Raw genomic sequence first — 23150 nt, 5'->3', positions numbered from 1 at the left:
ACAGCTGTAGAGAAGTCTAGATGAGACTGGGTACACAATGAATTTTAGATAAAAATTTGTAGAGCCCCTCAAATAATACAAATATTCATGTAGAACAGGATTGCTATTCAATAAAGATTACTGAAGCAGAAAATAAGCAAGGACTCAGCATTTTCTCATACTGGTTGATATGTATACTGCATGCTCTCTCTCATTACGACAGAGAAAGAGAAAAGGTTTATTTTCATTTTGCAGAGTCCTGGCCTCTTTATATGTGGTCCAGATAAACCTGGAAAGTAGAAAGAACAATTTATACACATAAACCCTAACTGTTTTCTCTGATTGTGCTGAACCAACAAGACAGAATTAAGAACATAATAAATTCAGAACATTCTCTCCATGAAGGTAGAGTTGGCTGATCAGATTATGAATATATTTGATATATACACAGAACCCCGGTAGTACCAGTTATGTTGCTTCTTAAAAATCATAATCTCTTATGTTAGGCTCCTGAGAAATAGATTGAGATGGAGATAGTATGTGTGTTGGGGTTTATGGGAAAGTATTTTCAGGAAAAACATCTGTGGGATCAAGAGGCATGCGAAGGGAGAAGGTGAACTGCAATACAATAGAAAAGGGGCCCCAGGTGACCCCCTGGGGTGCTCTGCAATAGACACAACCTTTTACACAGGTCCAGAGTTGAAACAAGAGGACAGACCTTTGTGCTCTGCTTCAACTCATTGTTACTGCTGTCATCCCAAGGAAAGGGACCTGGCCTTGGTTGAGATAACTCTTGCAGAGGAACACACACTTGTGAAGGGTCTTACTCCTGAAGAGGGGCCCAGTGATGTACCACAGCACCCATTACACACATAATAAATTTTAGCCCCATGATCTAAAAGCCCAGGCGCTTTATTGGTTTAGGATACAGTTATGACTAGATGAGAGTGAATATTTGTATCATTGTTTTGATTCTGTATATTCACCCTCATCATCTGAGAAGAGAGGACTGTTATGAGGGATCTGCCCTTATCAATACTCACGTTAAACCTTTGAACAGTTTACAGTCAACCTGTCTTCCACTGGTTCTAAATGTAATGGGAATAATTAGGCATTATGGAATTATACACGTATGTATATTGTCAACCCTAAGTTACACAGTTGTGTACATGAGTTTCTTATGTGACTTATAAGGCACATATGCCAGAAATTTCAGTGTAAACGTGATACTTAGTAATTTCTATAAAATCTATATTCTACAATATATACAAGTTGACATCTACCTAGAATGTCAATAAACATCACCCTTTTCTCTTAGTTCCATATTCCATCTCTGTCTCTGGAACCCCACTGATCTGGCAGCACGCTCTGGAGGTCTGTGAGAAGCACACTCTTGAGAGTCCTACATGTATCCTGGCAGATCCAATAAAGATAGCAATGAAACTAAGGAGAAGTTGCTTGAAAGATAAGTAGGTTCTGAGTCTGCTGCATTTCCCTCTCAACTAGAGAGCAAAAGTGTTTGAATTGAGGCACAATATTTTTCTTTCTTTTCTGCATAGACTGATTAGCATTTTTTTCCCCCTAAACCAAACCTTTCTCACTCTCATTGAAAAATTTGTTCTGGCAAGCACTGACTCCTTTTTCAGTAATAAGTGGCAGCATTTTTAATAGGGCCATTTACTGTCTCTTATCAGTGAAAGACTGCATAAAAGTATTTTATGAAAATGTATAAACTACACAAAAGTAATAAATATACCTTTTGACGACAGAGACAGGAGAAATGTAAAAGGAAGTATGTGGAGCCTTTTTCTCTGCTTACTGTGCAAAGTAGATTCTGCTTGCATACAAATATTTAAATAACAAAATGAGTGTTCCTCACATATGTGTTCCTCACATACGCTCATTATTTATCAGTGAGTTACTTACAGAAGTTGGAATACAAATGGCTAATATTTTAGATATTCCAGAAATCCTGAAATATCTGTATACGCATGAGTGGATATATTAATCTATCTAACTCTGTGTCTTAAGGCTAATGTGCAAACACTGACTTTTGTCCACACTAGAAAAATTAAGAAACATTTAAATGATGGTTCTGTCTGTATGCCTTACCCTTTGCAATTAAAAAATATATATTTAATGAACATTTATGTGATGGGCAGTGTGTTAAGTTCTGACAATTACAATAATGAACAGAAGGAATTTGATACCTGTATTCAGAAAGCTTGTAAACAATGGTAATATCTTATTTTGTTGTAGTCAGGGTTATGGCAAGGGAATACATTAAATACAGGACATATAATTTATAGGATTATTTTATGATAATTACCAAAAAAGTCAAATGCAAAGGAGTGCAAGAGAGAAGATCCTCACACTAGAGGCCCAAAGAATCCAGCTGAGGGCCCGGATCCCAGCAATTTCCCACACAAGTCCAGCTAAAGGCTTAGAGTTCAAGGCAGTGTCCTCCATGAGTCCGGCCAGTGCCCTAGAGCTCACGACAGTGTCTCATGCTTGTCTGTATTGAGGATCTGCACCTGGAGGGCCCAAAGGCCAGTGGTGGAAGCAAGAAAACCTATGCCAGTGAGATGAAGGATTTGTGCCACCAAGCTGAGGGATCCACATTGGAGCCAGGAACTGATGCCCATGGTGAAGATCAGAGCTCCCCTGCCGAAAACAGCAGCCATTCCCAGTGACAGCAAGGCCCTGAGCTCCTCTGATGAGAACAGCCTAGTTCAGATCAGGAAAACTACCTGGAGCAAGCTTCTCCTAGAAAATCAACAAGCCAAGATCTTCCCCTCCAGTTCTCTTTTTATGTCTATTGGCAACAATCCTCAGGTGGATCCTCCACACCCAGACCACACTGATTCAGTTCAGTTGGGTGCTGCAAGTTGACCATTAGTTAATACACTACATATTTTAAAGGATTATAACCTTATTTGAGCACTTAACAGGCCAGGAAAAAAATGGAATGAGTTTTTACTTTTAGTACTTATTACTATCACTTTATAGCTTGGCAAAAATAAACAAAGCTGGGCATTAAAGTAGTGAAAGATATATTTTAATCAGTAATGTTATTGTGATAGGAAAAAGTTTTATGGTAACCTGAAGTGAACTTGAATTTGTAGAGAGGTGGATAGGTATTTAAAGAAAGAAGGAACAGGTAGGTTATGCAGTAAGTGAGGGCTCAGTAAAGTCAAAAAAGTGAAATTATATAGAATTATTGCAAATGCAATTGGGCCAGCTCTGTCTGCCAGCTAGCAGTGCTCCTGCTTGTAATTCATCTTCCTGCAGAGATCTGGATGCAGAGGCCCTAATCTGCATGCTCAGGTGTTGGCAGTGTTTAATTTTCACAGGCAGGACTTTTAAGAGGTGCTAGGATTTGAGTTGCTAGAAATTGTGTTAGCATTTGTTGAAGGCTTTACAGGCCAATGTTGAGGCCTGTTAAGGGGACTGAAAGAATTTGGGATTTGTTCAGGTAGAGAGTCTTTGTCAAACTGTATGCGAGATAGGCCATCCCTCTCCTTTTTGAGTTGAACATACTTGGGTAGGTAAATAGCTCCTCTCTGAATCAGTTGTTTGATCTGTACAGAAAGACTAATAGTATCTACCTGTGTATATTATTCTAAGGAAGACATATTGTATTGTATTTGAAAATTTAAAGATATTCCTTGAAGTACAAATACAAATATGTCCTGTGTATTTCTTTCCCTTTCTGCTCTGCCAGTGGTGGCTTGTAGACCATTTTTCTTTTGAAGCACCTCCAGAGACAGAAACAGATACTCAATGAAACATTTTCCCTAAGGGCTAAGTGAATATAAAGTTGCAAAGCAAAATTTTCTGCTCTCAAAGGCTATGTAATTATGAGCCTGAGAAAGAGGGAGGAAATGCAGATGGGTTTCAAGAATGTCACTGAGGGGATCTGATTCTGAGAAGGCAGAGGTGAGAGATGTTCTTTTGTCAGCTGGATAAAGGAACCAAGTAGAAGAAAAGCAGAGCCTCAGAGGTATCCTGCAGTGTGGAACCCATGTTCCCATTTTCTGTGGACAGCTCTGCCACTTACCAGCCCCGGACACCTGTATACTCTCTTTACCAGAGGTTGGCAATACGAATTTTCTTTGAAAAATGAGATGTGAAAGGAAAAACCTTATCTCCTGACCAAGGTGGAATTTAGAATTTCTCTCTGAACTGAGACAGTAAAAGATATACTACAAATGTTATAAATTCCTGAATACATGCTAAGATGTAATGAATATGCTAGAATTGTTTGATCAAACTGTGGTGGGGCTGGGGATTTAGCTCAGTGGTTTCCCCGCCTGCTGCGCAAGTGCAAGGATCCGAGTTTGATCCCTGATACCAAAAAAAAAAAACCACACACACACAAAAAACTGTGCTAATTTTGTGAAATATAATGAATATGCAGATATTATTTCAGAATAGTGTGCTTCCCCACCCCCAAGTCAGTCAACACTCTGTGTATTTGTTTACTTCAACCCCTCACAGGTCAAGCATGAACAGAACTATAGTTCACAAATATGCTGCTTGTTCTTCCCCGTCGAGGGGATCTGCCATATTTGCTCTTCACCACAGCGCCCCAGTTCTCACATGGATGGGCCACAGCACGAGTGAGCCATTTGGAGCTTATGAGCATGGGAGCTGTTTGGAACATTCAATTTAGCAGTAGCCGTCCTTGCCTCTCACAGAGACTGCCAATGAGAACAGATGGGCCATTCTACAACCCAGGCGGCCTGCCTGCTACAGATATAACTTAAAAGATTCCTTCTTGGAAATGCTTGTGCCTTGCTTTCTGAAAAACTCAGTTCCAGGTGGAAAACTGCTGCAAATCAAAAGACAGACCCTTCCTGCAGTGCTGGTAACTGGTCACCTCAATTTCTCTTTTCTCTGAGGAAGGACCCACCATCTGTTTCATGTAGCAAGTATAATACAAGAGAGACAGAACACACAAAGGGAAAATAATGTATATATAATCAAATACACACATGTTTATTTATGCATAGCTTTAAATACCCTGAGGTTTTGATCTTTCCTGAAATACTATTACACTCCAATCTCTTTGATTTATAGGGTGCCTTTTGAAATTTGTACTCATTTGAATAATTTTATTCCTATGAAGTGAGGTATAAATATCTTGTGTTTTTTTTTTTCCTTAAGGAGAGACAGTGGTGGAAAACAAAGCTACAGATGTCAATGGAAAAAATATTTTTTACAGAAAAATATTCTAGTCCTGAAAATCAAACTTTAATTTAGATTCCATAGCATGAGTTGGTGTGGATAAAACACAAAGCTTTTGTTGATTTCTATTTGCCAACTCACATAAGGACCTTGTAATGACATTCTTTCAGACCCTTCTGGTGGTCTAGCCAAGACTGCCGAAATGCTTTGGTCAGAGTTCTAATAAGAGTTAGGGACTGTGCTGCGTTGAAGACTCTGGCAGAATGTCCATTTTCTACTGTACTCTTTTGGGCAGTCATTATATGATAGAGTTTGCTAGAATTTGATTGATTTAGATGTGGCTTTGTAATTGCTTAAATTGGACATGTTCCCAGGTCTTAGCCCCAACCTAAAACAGATTTGCAGAGTATAGATTAGTCCTTTTAAGGTACAAGATTAAACAAAAAATAGGGCTATATTTATACATATAAATAATATTATAGTATTTATAATTCATCTTCCTCTGAGCATCTTGAAAATTTAAAAATTCTAGTAGAACAAAGATAAAGAATGAGCTAAATGCTTTTCTCTTCAGATTTTCATGCTGGACAACCAATAGTGCTAGTTTAGTTGATAAGTAGTTGACTGTGTTCCATGCAGCCCAGTGACTTTGGTAAAGCTATGTCTTTTTATAGTACTTATTGTCAAGCTATGTGATTATAAGTTCATAGTACAAGTAAAGGATCTAACTTTCAGAGTAATTGGAAAAAATTCAATTCAGTTTGGAATGGGAAGCTTTAAAAGATTAGCCCTGGAAGATTGTAAGAAATGGTTTAAATTTGGGATTGGCATTAGTGTGGAGAAGGATGTTTTAGACTGACAAATTCAAATGTGTTTAAAATCTCCATGTTCACTTTAAAATTAATCTTTTCTCTATAATCAGGACTTTCAACTTTCCTCCAATACTTCTCCATGATTTAGATTCTACTCCAAAAACAAATATTGGATGTCTATAACATATTTCATTTCAAACAGACCGATAACCCTTTAAGTTCAGGAATCAAAATACATTTTTATTTTGTTTTGATTTGTTTTTTGGTGCCAGGGATTGAACTCGGGTCCTTGTGCTTACGTGGCAAGTGGCGAAACAACTGAGCTAAATCCCCAGCCCCACATTTATTTTTTATACCCACAACTAGTAAGTATCTAGGTTGTAGTAAGGACACGATCAATATTTACTCAATTCAACTATCAACAGATATTCATGGGATACAGTTTGCTTGCAAAGCATAATAGGGATAAAACATAGTGCAAGTCAGGAGCTCTTCTGTTGTGTAACTTTGGAATAAAACATCAAGATTTTGTTAAACTAGTATGGAAAAATTATTTGAATTTATGATTTTAACATTATTATTATGCTAGCTCTGTAATTATTTAGATCATTTAATATTTGATAATGTCACAAGTGCCTTTATTTGGCAAGTTTTGTTGTTTCTTTTATTCCATATCATTAACTTTATTTCTACTCTTTTCTAAACCAATTTTTTACAACTTTTTCTCCATCTTGAATTTCTTCTAACTGTCCATACTTATTAACTTCCTTTATTCTCTTTATCTATTTCTTTTCTCCCCTTGTCTCTCTTTCTTTCCACATCCTTTCACATACCAAATACTATTCTTGAAAATTGTCTTTGAATTTCTCTTTCTGTTCATGAAAATCTGCATCTAAATCAACCACTAGATGTTAAGAAAAATGCATTAATCATAGTACCTCCTTTATTAAAAGCTTCAGGAATAACTGGTCTACCTGAGTGATTTAGTAAGGTAATTAGAAGTTTTTGGGTTATATTCTAGTATTGTGATGTCATTTTCCATTTCCTGATATTCTTTACTCTTGTCTGCTAGTGTGCTACTCCTAGATACCCGCTGCATTTTCATAAAGCCTACATCGTCTGTTTTCTCCAGATGTACATATTTTATATTTTAAAACATTAAACTTTTTATCTTTTATAATTAAAACATTTTTCAGATCCATATACTTGCTGCAGACTGAATTGTGCTCCTTGACAAATACGTATGTTGAAGTTTTACCCCCTAATTTCACTTAATATTTGGAGATAGAGACTTTTAAAGGTATTAAAGATAAAATGAGGTCCTAGGAATGGAGTCCAAACCCCTATAATGTAAGAACTCCTATAAGAAGAGACGTCAGAGTTCTCTCTCTCTCTCTCTCTCTCTCACTCTCATATGGGGATCACGATGAGAAAACAGCCTTATGTTAACTGGGAAGAGAGCCCTCACCAGAAATTGAATCAGGGAGCACATTGATCTTGGAGATTCCAGCCTAAAGAACTGTGAGAAGTAGCCAGGTATAGTGACACATGGCTTTACTCCCAGTACTCTTGAGAGTGAGACAAGAGGAACACAGGTTTGTGCCCAGCCTAGGCAACTTAGTAACTTAGGGAGACTCTGTCTCAACAGAATGAATGAATGAATGAATGAGGATGTAGCTCAGTGCAAAAAGCCTAATTTCAGTTTTTTTTGTTCTGAAAAAAATTGGTAAGTGAAAATAAATTTCTGTTGTTTAAGCCATCCAGTCTGTGGTCTTTGGTCATGGCAGCTTGAATTTCATGAATAATGGTCCTTTTTATTTTAATGTTATACTTTTTATTGTTTACGAATAATGTGGGTGCCCTATTGTATTTTAAATATATATGAAATCAAGCCCTATGTGGAAATTAATTGCCCTTGTGCAAGTTCCCTGACCCTTCTCTGATGTGCAAGTTGGAGGCTATCATAACACACAGAGTCCACAGTCCACTTAGCATGGGCTGTCATTCATGCTACTTAGTTTAATTTCATTTGAAATGAAGTTGGTGAATATCTTTCCATAGGAAACCCATTTCAGTGGGATAAATTGAGAAATATATTCACACTAGATGTGTTAATATAGGACACAAAAAAGTCTTGCCTTTTCACAGAGACACTAATCAACTTTCAAAGTAGATTCCCGCATTTCAAATTAGATTCCAGTATTTCTCTTTTCCTAAGCTCTCTTGAGTATTTTAATGGAGAGTCAGTCGGGAGCAAAATGATAATAATAATAATTTGATATTCATCATTGCTTATCATTTGGCAAGGACTGTAAAGTGCTTATAACACATTATTTAATCTTTATATTTTATTTGTGAGCCATATTGATACAATTATTGCTAGTCCTGTTTTATAGATGAGGATGCTAAGCCATTAAAAGGTAAACAATTTGACCTAATTCACACAATTAACAAGTGACACTGGTGAAAATTGAGTTTTATTCCTCTTTAGTCCTCTTGAATTTTATTCCATAGTCTCTCATTTTAATTATTGTCTGAAATATGTAGCATTCCCTTAATGCCAGCTCAAACAAAATATACTCCTCAACTCCCTAACAACATTTTAGTCAATGGTGAATGTGAATCATATACACAAAGATGGACCCATAAGATAACAATGGAGCAGGAATATTCCTGTTACTAGTATTATAGATAGCTAAGTTAGATAGAAATAGGCAGTCAGAGAAGTATTGGGCTCTTGAGGGAATCAGCACAGAAGATGAGACACATTGAAATTGTAGCTGAAGGTGAATCTGAAGAGGAACAGGCCTTAAGATGGAGAGACACTATGGCCAGGCCTGCAAGCTTCCCTAGAAATAAAGAGCAGCTTGAGATTATACTGTAAGTATCACCACCTGATCCAATGGGCTGAGATAGTATATCAGACACATAGGTAAGTGACCAGAACACCCTGACCCATACCTCCATTCCTTTCCAGGAATGCCTTTGTTCTTTCTAGGTTAAAAGCTATATATAATTTAAAGTTAATGATGCTTGCCATATACCCTTGCTTTGTTCCTTGCTTCCCTATTGAGCCAATCTTAGCTAAGCAACTGTACTTGTAATTGTGTCGGTTGATTATAGTTTGACCCGTGGTTACCGAACTTGTGATTTTGCTGTATAAAATATCCTTTACAAAGAGCCTTGGTGGCAACCCACTTCTGGGACCCATCTTGTTCCTCAGGAGTTTTCTCTCAATAAACCTTTCCTACTCGTAACCTTCTATGTCTTGGAATCTATTCTTTGATATTGCGAGACACAAACTCAGCACATCTGACATCTGGTTGAGAGTTACTTCCATGTCACCTCACCAAGTGACATGGTAATCACCCTAACATCACAGTGCAGTGCCTTACTAATGTGTCTGTGATTCTGGTGTAATCAAGTCTTGATTATACTATTTAGTATAAATAGTATATTTATATTAAATATACTAAATATACTCTCAAATACTAAATATACTCTCAAACTAAATATACTAAATATACTCTCAACTTCCTAGTTGAGAGCTCATGTTCTGCCAGTCATTATACTATTTATTTACTTTTCTTGTCATTAAAAATACCTGAAACACAACTTATAGGAGGAAAGCCTGAGTGGAAGAATGCTGCTTTATGTTTTCCAGGAACCAGAGAGTGAGAGAAGAAGCTGGGAGTGAGATATACTCTTCCAGGTCATGAATCCGAGGACATGACTGTTCCCACCAGATCCCACCTCCCCAAAGCACATTTATTACCCCATGATCCAGTCACCTTCAGAACACAGGAGGCTTTGGAGGCCATTTTAAATCTAAATCATAACCATGTGACATGGCATTCACTGCAGCGTCAGATAGATGCCTTTCTCATGTGTTTGTGGTGATGCCGGTGTAAAAAAACCTTCTGTACTGCCAGTCATATAAAAGTATACCATATAGAAATATGTACAGTACATAATACCTGATAATGACTGTTATTTCTTATGTATTTAATGCACTTCTTATTATTTTTGAGTGTACTGCTACTTACATTGTTTAAAAAGTCCACTGAGAAACAATGTACTGTGTTACACTGACAGCAACCTCATGCATCTCTAGTTTACTGTGTCCCTTGATTATATCATTATTGCTTGCGTTTGATTTTATGTATGTTGTTTTATTTATCATGGTCCTATGAGCAAAAAAGGGCTGTGTCATATATTTAAATATATAGCCTAGTTGTGTGGGAGGCTAAATGATGTAGGTTTGTGTAAGTACACTCTGTGATGTTTGTACAAAGATGAAATCAGCTAATAGTTGTATTTAGGGATAATACTATAGACCCTTTCTCTCAGGAATTTAACTATTATTCAGAAAAATGTCTAATGGTAAAATATAAAATAATCACAAAGAAATATTTAAGATAGAAACAGAAAGCATGTCTTTCATTGATGTCATTAGAAATACTTAGGAAGAAACTAACACTATAAAATTACAAGTCACTAAACTTCTATAGGTTTCATTCAAAGAAATAAGGCAGTTTATGCACAGTGCCAGTTTTGCTGGTGTGATGATTGACTGCTAGAAGCTGGTATGAAAATAGGCCAGGGAGAATGGTGTGCGTTTTTACTATGCTGTCATTCTTCTTCATCAGTGCAGGGTAGCCCCTTTCCCTGTGAAAGATGATGGAAAGCTTCCACTCATTCCCACTGCCTACTTCTAACTTACTTTACATGTGTCTGTTGATTAAGGTAAACATAATCTTTGAGGTATAGTAGCTTTAATTTTGGTTTGATTCACTGCCAAGTGTTTCCTAAAGAGAGAAGAAAAATTTTTTTTTGTACATTTCAGGAAATAAACCTGTTATAATAAGCTGCCTACTGTGAAACGTATTTGTTCCAGATTATATACATGCCCCTTATTTCTTAATCAGTAAAAACAAAATCCATTTTGACAAAAATTCCTGTTTAATTACAATTTCCTGATCACTTTGCTTGTCCCAGCTGCTGTGCTAAGTGGAGACACTGGTTAGGAGGGAAACAGTTTGTGGTTTCAGCTTGAACCAGTTTGAATGTTAGTTTGTCACTTCCTAGTTGAGAGCTCATGGACATCTCACTCAATTGCTCTAAATCTCCAGCTTCTCCTTTCTAAAGTGTAGATTACAAGACCTACATTTAGGTTTGTTGCCACATAAATGGATATAGACAGTCATCTGAGTGTATAGCAGGAACTTGTAAATGAACTTATTTTTCTTCTGCCTTCCATGGCACATATTTGGTATTTGGTAGTTAAAACACAAAATTTTCTAATATTAATATATGACAAATACTGATTCCCATTTAATCAGACAAGATGAATATATTTTCAAAACAAATGAGCTTTTGGGGTGGGGATGTAGCTCAACGGTGCAGCACCTGCCTGGCAAGCACGAGGCCCTGAGTTTGATTCCAGGTACAAAAAAACTCCAACAAGAAAACCAATGAATTTTTGTGTGAAACTTCAGTTGAGGAAAATTTATGTGCAATTTTGAAAAAAAAAAGTAGCCATTTCCATTATACACTGAAAGTGTAAAAACATATACTTGTTAAAGAGCTGAACTTTTTTTTTTCTGACTATATAGTGCTCTCCTATCTATATAGGAGAGAACGTAAGCACTAATTTTTGGTTGTATACCCAGAGCAATTTCCTTTCTTTCTCTCTTTTTAAAAAGACTTTTCCGTGTTCCCTGCTGCTGTTGCAGTGCTGTAATGTTTTTATAGCCCATTCATTTCATACAGGATTTCATCATATTCCATTTGACACCAAGTGTTGGAAGAACTCTCATGAGTTCACTTTGAGTCCAAGTATATAACCTGAATTTGGCAAGTCTAATTTAACATCGTCCACATCAATCTAAAAATTAAAAGGAGTCTGAGAGTGTTAAATCAACAATAGTTTTTCATCAAGGCAAGGAGACAAAGATGAAACGAAAGCTAAAGGGCTGTGTGCTTTTCAAGGAAAAAGAGTGAATTCCACAACAGAACATTTGTGTCACATAAAAATCCTCATTTGATCAAGTAAAGAGCTCTAGGGAGAAAGCACTGAAGATTTCCTCTAGGAGTATGCACTTGCCATTTGTAAAGTTCCTATAGTCTAACCATCTCTTCAGTATAAGTTTTACCTGGGTAATACATGGAGGAGTGGAAAAAGCTGGAGAAAAGTAGGACTCAAAATTTCAGTTAAATTTGTTTTCATTCATTATCTCATTCATAATCTTATAGAGTTAGTTTGTTCTTCTGTAAATTGGCTCAAACCAGCCATTATCACTAGAGACTTAATGAATATCAGAAGAGATAATGAATGAGATAATGAATATGACTGTATCTTAAGAATTTTATGTATTCTATAAATATGGTTTATAGGTAGTAAAATAGTTTTCAGACAGTAAAGTAAGTTTTTCATACACACATGTAAATATAAAATGTGTAGCAAAAATAATATCATGTCATACTGAGAATGTGGTGAGTAGAAGAGTGTAGGGCAGTGTATACTTGGAAAAAATGAAATTAATCAACTATGTCAGAACTGATCTTTAAGATGTCTGAATGCCAGGCAAGGAGACTGAGTTTTATACTGAGGATGATGATGTATTATGCAATGGTTTTGAGCAAAGAATGGAAAATTAAAACATAGTAAAGAAACTGCAGAATTTATGAAGCTTGGTGAGAAGGGTGAATCTGGTTTTTGAGTCTGGGTGGTAGACAATAACAAGTGCCTAGACAGAAATAAATGATATTCTGAATCCTGTGGCAATAGAGTAGAACAAGAGAGATTCCAAAGGAAAACCTTGCTGTGTTTTTGGTTAAATGTGACCTAGAAGCTTATGTATCTTTTTACTATGATGTCCCCAATACCTCTGGCAGTATTCAGTGTACCTGTGCTTAGTGTTCGTGTTTAGTGATGATTTTGGATGGAGGTGAAGGCATAAGAATGAAAAGAGAAAGGAGGTCCTGAGATGTTTATCTTGAGAGATTCAGAAAAAAGTTGATATAACTGATGATCTGTACAGAGAGTTGATAATTCTGAAAGAGAAACTAGCTTCAGAGAAATAAAATTTAAGGCATTTTGCATGTCAATAAGAAATGATAGAGCTGTCAAGGAAGCAGCTAAAGAAGCAAAATAGAAAAATGAGAGAATTTTGAGAATTAAGATAGAAAGCAAATTTGGTGAGATGACAAGTATAGTCCACAAAAGTCTTTTGAAATGCTTGGAATGTATAGACACAGAAGGTTTGCAGAAACCTTTAAGTAACATGAATGAAACTAGGTCTAGTTCTTGTCTTAAGCTTACCTGGGCTCTGTGAAGGTACTTTTGAAAGAAAGTCAATATTGACTTGAAATTTTCTTAGATAGCCAAAGGGGATGACATTTGTCTACAGATAATAGAATTCTCTCAAAGCTTATTTTCACTTATCTCTTCTCCAAATTCCACACAGCCCAGTAGTAGTTCCAGTTTTTCTATGCTGTCTCTTAAAATGCTCTTTTCATCTCAACTGTTTTAGTTTTTGGGATTTTTCCTTTTCTTTTCCCTTCTAGTGCTTCCTCCCCAACCCTATGGCCCTTGTCAATATTTCTTCAGTTCTCAGCATTATAAAGTGCACCACAACGAGGTCAATGTCCAAAGAAAAGGATGGTTTATCTTTAGGGACATGGAAAAGTGAAAAGATTATAAGGATTTATAGTTTAATATAATTCTTCCTGTCGTGACTGAAAATCCTACAGTGGCACTTTTGCCTTAACTCTGTGCTGAGATAAGAACAAGGAAAAAACAATAAGGAGACCAACTTCAAAGTTTTGTCAAGAAAATGGCTTTGGTTTGAGTCCAAAGTTTCACATGTAATGTGCTTTAGCAAAAGATAATATGATTGTTTTATCTTCAATATAACTTGATGATAACACCTCTAATTGCTAAAATTCCAAAATTATTATTTAAGTTATAATGGCTGCAGGTAATGGTAAACTTTCTTGGCTACCTAAAGTAAGATCCATAAAAAAAAAAAGGAAAATTCCAATTTTCCTTCTCCCTCCCTCCCTTCCTTCCCTTTTCTTCCTTCTTCCCTTGCTCCTTTTCTTCTGCTGATTGTGTTTACCAATCTAAAGTTTCTTTTTAATAATAACACTTTTAAATAAATATAATAAAGTACACAGTGGTATGAAGAAAACTAATTATATTTAAATGTAGTTATATAAATAATTTTAAAGGTTTCATGTACCTATATATAATTAACACATTAAATAAGAAGTAGTCAGTATAATATTTTGAGATAACTACACAATGACTACAAAGTGATATGAAATATTTGTGACTTTGTTGATGAAGATACTAGATACCAATGTTCCTATTATTATTATTTGCTGAAGTTTGTGAATATAGGACATTCTAGCTATCAAATATACATTGGCAAAAATCAAGATGTATTTTTCTTTCCATTTAATTTGATGAATTTTAAAATGGGAAGATTTGTATAGTCTCCAGGATGTGAACTCCATGATTTATTTATTGGCTACTTTCTAATTGCTAGAAGCTCGAGAATACTACTGCACAGGGAAGAATGGTGAGGTGCTTGTTGATTGAGATAATGACAAAAATAACGCAAACTAGGACCCATGTCTGTTTGTCACATAAATTATTCCTGGTAACAAATGACAGGCGGAAGATCAGTAATATTTTTTCTTTGGTCACACTCATAAAAATGAAAAGTTGACATGTGTAATCTGGATGGGAGACAGTGGGGTATTTGATTTAAGACTGGAACTGAGAGTTGTTTCTTTAATAGCATTAGATTGATATATGTTTACTCCATCTTACCCAGAAATGAATCATTCAGTTTTGAAATAAATTCTGAAGAATAACCATTAAGTAACTTTGGGATCAACATAACAAACTAAAACAAGTATGTATGAGTCAACTATGTGGGATTGAATCATTGCTTTTTTTTTTAATTCTGTGGATAATTGCATTGTATCATAGTTTTTAGTTTGGTAATATAAACATTATTACCTACTTCCTAGGGTTAAACAAATACCTAAAATTCTGAACAGAGTGTATAACATAGTACATGGGACTTAAGTGGTACTACTAATGTATTATTACTGTCAAAGTTTTCACAACTAATTAGCTAACTAAAAACTAAGTTCTTACTGTGTGTCAGTCACTGTGCCAAGCATCAAACTACCTCCTTATTTCAATTTATGAAGTAAAATCTATAATTATTACTAAATTACATATGAGGAATTTAAATTTTGAGACATAAAATAATTTTTTAAAAAATTTAAGCTGCACAACTAGGAAATACTAGAGTTAGAGTGTGAAACAATTTTCTCAAATTCTAAACTAACTCTCCATACCCAAACACACAAAAATTATATCCCATCATCAAATTTATGACAGTTCTGTGATGGACATGAAAGCCTTCTAATTATTAGACTATTTTTTTTTCCTTATGTTCCAGTGAAAAGTTAAAATTTGCATAAGTTGTAACATTATTTTCCAAGAATACTTATTTCACCCTGAGAATATTCAATATTTGAACATCCTGTTTCATACGTATATTAATGACAGGTTCTTTCATTTGGGTTTTTCTTTTTTTGTTCACTTAAGTTTTGAATCTTACTCCACAAATGAATTCCATTTGTTAAAATGTAGGAACAGTCTATTCTTTGGCTATTGTCATTCCACTTTGGATTTCACAAAGGGCTTTACACACAGTCACTTTTGCAAGCCTTTGGTGCAAAGCAGTGACTGCCTAATGTTATTAAGCATCTGAAGGGCAAGTAAATTGGCTGCATTTTCTTTTTTAAAAAGTTTCATTTCCATCTAGAACATGATTGCACATTGTAATATAATACAACAGAATAGTTGAAAATTTAAAAGATAAGCTTTAAAACAGAATACAGATTCATATACATCAAAGGCCATAGTTTTTAAAAAGGGAAATAAAAAGTGCATGTCAAAAGGATTTTTCTACCATAGTACTGAAAAGAACTTCGCATGTTTCTTAGGTGTTTTCAACTTTTTAAAGCTAGTTTAATCACAGCATTACTTTTATTTAACAATTTTCATGCAGTAGATTTTCAAGTTCAAAAAAAGTGTGTCTACTTTAGGAAATGAAAAATTATGAAAAAGAAAACTCAGTAAAAAGACATAAATATTGTTCAGTGGAATGTTTCATATTTTGCATGAACTATAATTGATGAGTGATAAAGATAAAGAAAGACTCTTACAAGGGTAGAAAATCACTATTTTAAAAAATACTTAAGGCCTTTCCACCACTCCCAGCCCAGAGGTGGGAGCTTGTGGGCCACCATTCCACCACTCCCAGCCCAGAGGAAGGGGCTTCCGGCCCCTGTTCCACCGCTCCCACCCCAGAGGAAGGGGTTTCCAGGCCACCATTCCACCGTCCCAGCACAGAGGTAGGGGCTTCTGGGCCACTCTTCCACCATTCCCAGTCCAGAGGAAGGGGCTTCCGGGCTGCTGATCAACCTCACAGCCCAGAGGAGATGAGCCACGCGGGCGCCAATAGCACACACACCCCAAACCCCAGCAAAATGAGAAGACACATAAACAAGTCTCTAAATGAGACTTCCAGATTACCTGCAGCAACCCCAAATGGAAATAAGATGGAACACTCTGATACTCAACCACCTGGACCCCCTCAACTGGCAATAAAGAGGATCTGGAAAAAATGAAATCAGAAATAATTTCTCAGATGCCAGCAGAAATTGTGCTCGTAGTGCAAGACATGATTAATAAATCTAGAGAGGACCTGAGGAACATGATGGAATCTCAACCTAGGAAACAAATGGAATCCATAAAACAGATACAAACAGATTTTCAGGAGATGACAAACTCCACTGAAAGTCTACACAGGAGAATAAGCCAGTGTGAGGATAGAATTTCAGATATAGAAGATAAGATTGCAATTAGTGACTAGGAAAAGAAAAATTGCTTCCACATTGTAAGGACCCACAAGAAATCAATCCAGCAACTGCTAGACAATGCAAAGAAGAATAACGTAAGACTGATTGGAGTCAATGAAGAAACAGGAGAGAGTGCAGATGACATAAAAAAGCTGTTAACAGAAGTAGTGGCAGAAAACTTCCCAAGCAGGGGAAAACAACATGACATACAGATAAGTGAAGCATATAAGACTCCAACTAGCCATGATCAAAACAGATCTACACATAGGCATATAATTGTTAAGATTCCAGAAACCAAACAGAAGAAAAAAGATCTACAAGCAGTTAGAGAAAAGAAACAAATCACATACAGAGGAAAGCCCATCAGAATCACAGCAGACTTCTCAATGCAAACCCTCAAGGCAAGAAGAGCTTGGAGTGATGTATTTCAAGCCCTAAAGAAAAATAGCCTCCAGGGCCGGGGATTTAGCTCAGTGGCTTTGCCGCTTGCTGCACAAGCGCAAGGACCGGAGTTCAATTCCCAGTACCAAAACAAAACAAAACAAAAAAAACCCCCCAAAAACCAAAAACAGCCTCCAACACAAATTGATAAACCCTGCAAAAGTATCTTTCAAAATTGATGGAGAAATAATATGCTTTCATGACATAGAGCACCTTAGGAACTTCATGAATAATAAACCAGCACTCCAAAAAATTTTAGACATTATCCTAGGAAAAGACAATGAGGATCACAACCCCAAGAAGCCCAGCAGAATTAATCCATTGGGTGTGACAAATTAAAGACAAAGGGGGAGAATCCAACAAGAAGAAAAGGTCATGACAATGATAAGTCAATATGTATGAGTTATAACCATCAATGTTAATGGTCTCAATTCATCAATCAAAAGAAATAGGCAGAATGGGTCAAGAAGCAAAATCCAACTATATGCTGCATAAAAGAAACACACTTAATTCAAAAGGAAACTCATAGACTGAAAGTTAAAGAGTGGAAAACAATACTACATGTGACGGGAACCCGAAAAAAAGCAGGAGTAGCTATCCTCTTTGCAGATCAAGTAGATTTCAAACCAACACTGATTAAGAGAGACAAAGAAGGACACTACATCCTTGTAAAGTGAACAATCCAACAGGAAGAGATGACAATCATAAATATCTATGCACCAAACACTAGTGCACCCAACTATATAAAACAAATACTAACGGACGTGACAAGTAATATATGCACTAATACAATAGTAATGGGGGACCTCAATAACCCACTGTCACAAATAGATAAACTAGACAAAAAATAAGTAATGAAATATTAGAACTCAGTCAAACTCTTGAACAAATGAACTGAACAGAAGTTTACAGTGTTCCACCCCACAGAATCAGAATACACATTCTTTTCAGCTGCACATGGTTCATTCTACAAAATAGACCACAAACTCACTCATAGAACGTGTTTAAGTAAGTGCAAAGAAATTGAAGTTATCCCCTGTATATTATCGATGAAATTGGAGAATCCATAGCAAAAGAAACTGCAATAATTTTATAAACACATGGAAATTGAACAACATATTTCTGAATAACCAATGGGTCACAGAGGAAATCAAAGAAATCAGACAGTTTCTTCAATTAAATGACAATGACAATACAACATATCGGAATCTATGGGAGACAATGAAAGCAGTCTTACGATGGAAATTCTTAGCAGTGAATACACATATTAGGAAAACAGAGTGAGCCCAATTAAACAACCTGATGCTAAACCTCAAGCTTCTACAAGAAGAAGAAGAACAGGACAAACCCAAAGCTCATAGAAGGGAGGAAATTATAAAGATCAGAGGAGAAATCAATGCAATGGAGACTAAGAGAACGATACAAAAAATCAATGAAGCCAAGAGTTGGTTCTTCAAAAGAATCAAAATTGATGAATCCTTAGCCAACCTTATCAGAAAAAGGAAAGAAAAGGCCCAAATCCCTGCAATTCGGAATGAAAAGGGTGAACTTACAACAGACTCAGCAGAAATCCAGAGGATCATCAATACTTACTTTGAGAACCTATACACCAATAAGATGGACAACACAGAAGAAACGGACAGATCCCTAGATATGTATGAATTACCAAAGTTGAACGAAGAAGACCTAAAAATTCTAAACAACCCAATATCAACCAATGAAATTGAAAATGTAATTAAAAACTTACCAACTAAGAAAAGCCCAGGTCCTCATAGGTTCATCACTGAATTCTACAAGACATTTAGAGAGGAACTACTGTCACTACTGTTTAAACTCTTCAATGCAAATGGAAGGGAAGCAGTACTCCCAAATTCATTCCTGGAAGCAAGCATCACCTTGATCCCCAAAGCAGAGAAAGACCCAACCAAAAAAGAGAACTATCGGCCAATCTCACTAATGAACATAGATGCAAAAATCCTTAGTAAGATACTGGCAAACAGAATGCAGAAGATCATCAAGAAGATCATATACCTTGACCAAGTGGGGATTCATCCCAAGGATGCAGGGATGGTTCAATGTACACAAATCAATCAATGTAATACACTATATCAATAGAGCCAAGGACAAAAACCATATGATTATCTCCACAGATGCAGAAAAAGCATTTGACAAAATCCAACACGGAGTTATGATAAAAACCCTACAAAAAATTGGAATAGATAGTCCCTACCTCAATCTGATAAAAGCCATCTATGAAAAACCAACAACCAATATCATACTAAATGGTCAAAAACTGAAACCCTTCACACTAAAATCAGGAACAAGACAAGGATGTCCAGTATCACCAGTCCTGTTCAATATAGTTTTTGGAACCATTAGCCACAGCAATTACACAAGAGAAAGAAATAAAAGGAATAAAGATAGGAAATGAAGAAGTCAAATTGTCATTATTTGCAGATGACATAATACTGTATATAGAAGACTCCAAGAACTCCACCAAAAGTCTTCTAGACTTAATAACCAAATTCAGTCAAGTAGCTGGTTACAAGGTCAACACAAAAAAATCAATAGCTTTCTTCTACACGAATGACAGACTCACTGAGAGAGAAATAGGGCAAATAATTCCTTTCACAGTAGCATCCAGAAAACTGAAATGCCTAGGAATCAACCTAACGAAACAAATCAGAGACCTCTGGGAAATTTAGCACTCTGTAAAGAGAGATTGAAGATGATATCAGAAAATTCACAGAGATCCCCTGCTCCTGGATAGGAAGGATTAATATAGTGAAAATGGCCATACTTCCAAAAATGCTATACAGATTCAGTGCAATTCCAATTGAGATCCCAGCAGCATCCTTCACAGACCTTGAGAAAACAATCCAAAAATTCATTTGGAACAAGAAGAGACCCAGAATAGCAAAAGCAATTCTAGGTAACAGAGACATGGCAGGGGGTATCACAATCCCCAACCTGCAACTCTACTACAAAGCTACTGTGATAAAAACAGCATGTTACTGGCAAAGAAACAGACCTGAGGACCAGTGGAACAGATTAGAAGATGCAGAAACAATGCCAGACATACTCAGCCATCTCCTCTTCAATAAAGGAACCAAACACCCTCACTGGAGGAAAGATAGCCTCTTTAATAAATGGTGCTGGAAAAATTGGGTTTCAATTTATGAAAGATTAAAACTAGAGCTATATCTCTCCCCATGCACTAAACTAAAATTGAAATGGATTAAAGATTAAACATTAAAACAGAAATGCTGAAACAGCTGGAACAGAGGTTAGGTAGAACTCTTGAAGACATTGGTGTAGGAAAAGATTTTATGAACAAAACCTCAGTTGCCTGTTAACTAGCACAAACAATCAACAAGTGGGATCTCTTCTTATTAAAAAGCTTCTGCACAGCAAGAGAAACCACCAGCAGTGTGAAGAGCCAACCCACAACGTGGTAAAAAAATTTTCACCTGCTGTTCCTCAGACAAAGGCCTGCTATCCCGAATCTATAAAGAACTTTAAAAAAAATCAGACTTCCCAAATTTAAAGACCCCATCCAAAAATGGGCATCTGAAATGAACAGACATTTCTCAGACAAAGAAGTAGAAATAGCAAATAAACATATGAAAAAAATGTTCAACATCACTTGGCCATTCGAGAGATACAAATGAAAGCAAGGCTGAGATTCTACCTTACTCCAGGTAGAATGGTTGCTATCATGAAATCAACCAACAACATATGCTGACGGGGCTGTGTGGAAAGAGGAACCCTGCTCCACTGCTGGTGGGAGTGTAGACTGGTGCAACCACTGTGGAAATCAGTATGAAGATACCTCAAAGAACTAGGACTGGAAGTCTCATTTGATCCTGCTATTCCCCTGCTGGGGATCTTCCCCAAATAATTAAAAGAATCATACCACAGTGATATATGTGCACCTATGTTCATAGCAGCACAGTTTGTAATAGCTAATACTTAGAAACAGCCCAAATGCCCATCAACTGGAGACTGGGTAAAGAAAATGTGATTTTTTAAAAAATGGAGTACTACTCAGCCATAAAAAATGAGAAATTAGAGACATTTGTAACCAGATGGATGCACATTGAGGCGATACTCTTTAAGTGAAATAAGTAGCACACCCATGTATAAAACCGAATAGTTTCTCTAGTGTGAGAAAGTGAAAGTGTAAATAAGGACTAAAAGGCATAATAGATAATGTGAAATAGGAAGAAAAGGGGCAAAGGGGAAGGGGAAGTGATAGGGGTAGGAGAAAGGAAAGAAGGGAATGGAATTAATATGAGAAAATGGAAAAATGGACAAAGTCTCTGTAAATAGGGAGGGATGGTGAGGTTGAAGGGAGGATAGGGGGATGGTGAAAAAATAAGAACCAAGAGAGATTATGTAAATGTGCAAATTTCCAATGATGAATGTCATTACATTGTATACCTAAAATGTTTAAAAAAAAGACAATGTAACAAAAAAAACCCTATTTTTATTTTAAAACCTATTTTTATTTTTAAATGTTTTTTACATTCTATGAGAAAACTACTATAATTTCCCAGCCTCTAAAATAAATCTTAGCCATTAATCACAAAGCATGTGTTTTTTTAAAAAATGTTTGGAAAATACAGTTTTTGACAAAGGCATTTCTTTTATTATGAGTGTTTCCTATTACAGTTCTCTTTCACTGAACCAATTCATAATGCAACTTAACAGGGTCTACGTTTTACGTTAAAAGCTAAAATGGACCTATCAGTGAACCAAATAGTCATATTACTTGTGGCTAACTGAAAATGAAATGATGTTACTAATTATGTTATCAGCATAATAAGTGTAGTTTATACATTTATTAAGGATCACACTGAGGAGTCATTGAGCCCTGTAAAAGCTATTTCTGTTTCTGTTTGTGTATTTGTTTTTTTATTCAATAGATGTATGTGTTTTGCTACTTGATAACCTGCTAGGGAAACCTTGATTTTTCCAATCTCTTGAAAGATAGGGAAAAATCTGTGTGATGCTCACTCTATCATGGTCTACCAGTGATGTAATTCTTGTTGAAGAATGTTTGAAATAACTAGGTCTTGATCCTGCCAGAAGTATCCACACCCAACGGCAAAGAAAACATCTCATTCATTTCTTTACTTGTGCACTCCAAAAATAATTATGGAGGACCTTCTACATGTGAAGCAGTGGACATGTGCCTTTGTGGAACTTATAATTTAGATTATAGGGGCTAGGCGGAGCAGACAGTCATCAATCAAAGAGTAAATTAAAAATTTAAAATGAAAATTTAAATAAGTCCAGCCTTTGAATTTCTTCTGTAGCTAGGAATATTGCAGTATAGTGCAATAAATGGTGTTAGGTTTGATTGGCACTTTATAATCTTTTAAATAATTTTTTTTGTTGTTGTTATGCAGGATTGAACTCAGGACCTTGCGCATGCAAGGCAGGTGCTGGAACCACTGAGCTAAATCCCTGGCCCAAATTTTCTTAATAGGAGATCAAAACTAATGACATGAGTGGGTTTGAGGCACACTGTGAATAAGCAGGTCATTTTTTTATAATGTGTATTAATGCATCTCTGTGAAATACATACTGTCTGATGAAGAGGCTCTGGAAATACGTGAGAACAAAAAATACACTGCACGTGCTGTCCCACATGTACTACAGGCAGAGATATTACACTGTAGAATGGCTCAAACTGTAGTCTTCCTAGCACTCCCATAGATAGGTGAAGTGCTAGTTACTGATCTGCCACACTGTAAATTCAAAATTTGA

This window comes from Heterocephalus glaber, unplaced genomic scaffold (assembly GCF_053883595.1).
Source record: "Heterocephalus glaber isolate CG9 unplaced genomic scaffold, H.glaber_assembly_v1.0 deba00001472, whole genome shotgun sequence".
Taxonomy (NCBI): domain Eukaryota; kingdom Metazoa; phylum Chordata; class Mammalia; order Rodentia; family Bathyergidae; genus Heterocephalus; species Heterocephalus glaber.
This window is presented reverse-complemented; position numbering follows the sequence as displayed.